This window comes from Chrysoperla carnea, chromosome 1 (genome assembly GCF_905475395.1).
Source record: "Chrysoperla carnea chromosome 1, inChrCarn1.1, whole genome shotgun sequence".
In the NCBI taxonomy this organism is placed as follows: Eukaryota; Metazoa; Arthropoda; class Insecta; order Neuroptera; family Chrysopidae; genus Chrysoperla; species Chrysoperla carnea.
Window position 1 is genome coordinate 26,247,683 of NC_058337.1, and position 3,300 is coordinate 26,250,982.

Below are 3,300 nucleotides of genomic sequence, written 5' to 3' on the forward strand. Positions count from 1 at the left end.
GTATACTGATGGTTTCAACCAGGAATGTTCTATCGGTGTCCTATGTCTATTCATTCGACATATTTATGTTTGGAATGGCTAGCAATTCTCACTTGGAAAAACGATGAAAATATTTTAGTGAATATGTCATCTTAATGTATTTTTCGTGCACCATCCACCATTTTTACATTGAATGGTTTCCTGCATAGAATATAAAAAACTAGGTACGCTTAAAACATACGTAAAATAAGAGCACCAGTTTCTATGCTAGATACGGGTAATAAGGATGGAGTGAGAATACAAGGTTGTAAAAAATTTGCCAAAATTCATAAAACAGGAGTGGAAAGAGATAATCAATGGCATACGGTTTCAGAGTAAATAAATACGTATCAGACTGGTTACAAGTTGATGAAAATTATTTAAAACACAAACAACTGTACCTAAATAAACAATTGACTGAGTTAATTGTTGAAATACCATGTACAGACAGTGTTGATGATGCCATCGTTTGTTTTTTACGTCATGTAAATAAAGAAAAATAGCCACTTTTACACACAAAGTAAAAAAAGTATCTTTCTTCTCACTTCCTCAGTGAATATAGTGTATATATGCTATGACACACACACATAATATATGTAACGTATAAATTTAATGTATTTAATTTTCGCCCTCACGAGTAAACAGTGATGTTTACGAAAAAATGTTTCAAACAAAAGTTGTTTATTTTTTTATAAGAAATATTTTTTATATTACTTTTGATCTATCTCTAACGGTTTACAAGATGGGTCCTATAGACCCAAGACCCAATTGACCTATTTTGCTACGAATTCCCTTTTTGCTATATGTACCCATGGTACGAACTCGACCTCATGTTTTTTTGAGCTTGCTATAAAAGCTTCATCATCAAAGTTGAAAATAAGGTACAAATAATTTCAACCACAAGTCTAAACGTCTTTACGCTGGTACTACCTTAAGAGGTGAAGACGTTATTATAAAATTGTATTCTATTGAAAATTACAAATAATTAAAAAAAGTAAAAATAATAATTATTATATTTATTATAATAAAGGTAATAATTAATTTAGTAATTAATTTCATAGAATTTTGTTTTATTTGATTTGACATTTCGATTTAGTTGAATAATTGTTTTATTCTTAAAACAAATCATTAAAAGATGTTATTATTTACATGCATGAATAATTTTCATTCTTAATAATTTCTAATTGGTTTGTTCGAATAAAATTATTGAAAATAATTGTAAAAACCATTGATTTATTTATATAACTATGGAAAATATAAAGAAAACTCAGAGTGTAGGAACCACTCTGCACCCCAAACACTTATTTGGTTGAATATGCCATTCGCTTATTTTTTGATTAAGTAAATCATCCATTCTATGAAAAATAATGCGTTATTCAATGAACGGTTTATATTGATTTATTATGAATAGTGATTTGAACAGATGGAGAGAATCGAGAAAATTACATAGCAGATGGGACATTAATTTTACATGATAAATAACAATTGCAAACTTTGATGACAACAATTATTGAGAAGAATACTTTCAACAGTTTTTAAAACTATTTTGAATATTTGAACATATCTTAAAACAAGTGAAAACAAACAATTGACTGAGTTTATTGTTGAAATACCATGCATAGTCAGTGTTGATTTCTTTATCACATAACACATGTATAGACAGTATGTATAAAATGTATAGACAGTGTCATACATTGCGCACTCATTTGTTTTTTTGACGTCACGTAAATAACAAAAGATATGTATTCACTTTTAAACAAACACACATACAACATACAAATACTATAAAATTTGCACCTAATTATCGCCCTCGTGGGTAAACAGTGATGTTTACAAAAAAATGTTTCAAACAAAAGTTTTTTATTTTTTTATAAGGAACATTTTTTACATTTAAACTTTTGTTCTATCTCTAACGGTTTACAAAATGGGTCCTACGGACCCAAGATCCAATTGACCTATGATGCTCATTTACGAACTTAGCCTCACTTTTTACGTCCTGAGTAAGCTGTAAAAATTTCAGCTCGATATCTTTTTTCGTTTTTGAGTTATCGTGACCACAGACGGACGGACGGACGGACGGACGGACGGCCGGACGGCCGGACGGACGGACAACCGGAAATGGACTAATAAGGTGTTTTTATGAACAGCTATGACAAAATTTTTTTCCTAGCATCATTATTTTTAAGCGTTACAAACTTGGGACTAAACTTAATATACTATGTATATTTCATATATGCATGGTATAATGATGATGAGCATTTCGTTTTGATTCTAGAATTCATAGGCCTTCGACTGCTAGTTTCGTTGTAAAAGTACCTTCTTCTCAAAAGAAAGAATCCCGCAATATTATATATTTGTAATTTGGTCGCTACCAATTTTTTCAAAAATAAATATTTACAGGGATACTTAAATTCACTTTTTAAATAATAGTTGACGATCGGGTCTTATGACGATTCCATTATTAAAATTATTCCAGATTTCGATTGAACGCAAACTCCCATGATCGATATTTTCCGACAATCTTACTGTATTTTCGATGCTAACCATTAAACAAATTTTAATAAAAAATACTTTTTAAGAGACAAGCTTTTATTATTCGTTGTGTACGTAGTCATGGTAGGGACAATATTATCGATGCCAGCGCTTCCAGTGAAAAAGTTTAGCGATAAAGGAGGCTGTTTTGACTAATTTGCAATTCTTTACATGTTAATGTTATTAAAAATGTCAGTCAAATTAAAATTATTGAAAAATTGCGACAATAAGAAATCAAATTGCACAAATATTATGTTTCAAATGTAAATTATCATAATTATTTATTTAAATTTGTGAGACAATAATATTGAATTTTCAATGTAAGTCATAAATGCAATCCATACAATTCTATAATTAAAGTAGTGTATCGTTACCATGGAAAAACCTCCAATAAAACTCGCACACGGTGCGAATACTAAAACGTAGAAAATAATTTTATCTATGAGTCACTCATATCCGACTATTATTAAAAGCTTGAGGCGTTTAATTTAAAATATAAAAAATGAATCGGAACGCCTCTTCTACTTCACATGCCTAATTATGTTTCGATTCCTTTTAGATATTAAGCGCCTAAAGGTTTTACAATTAGTCGGGTAAGAGTGACTCATAGATAAAATTATTTCATACTTTTTAGTATGAAATAATTAAATTAAATTAGCATACTTAAAATTTTTAATTTAAGACTAAAAAAAATGTAAATATATAAAATATGGTGGAAGCGATGGGAAAATCAGGACGCCACAACGTTAC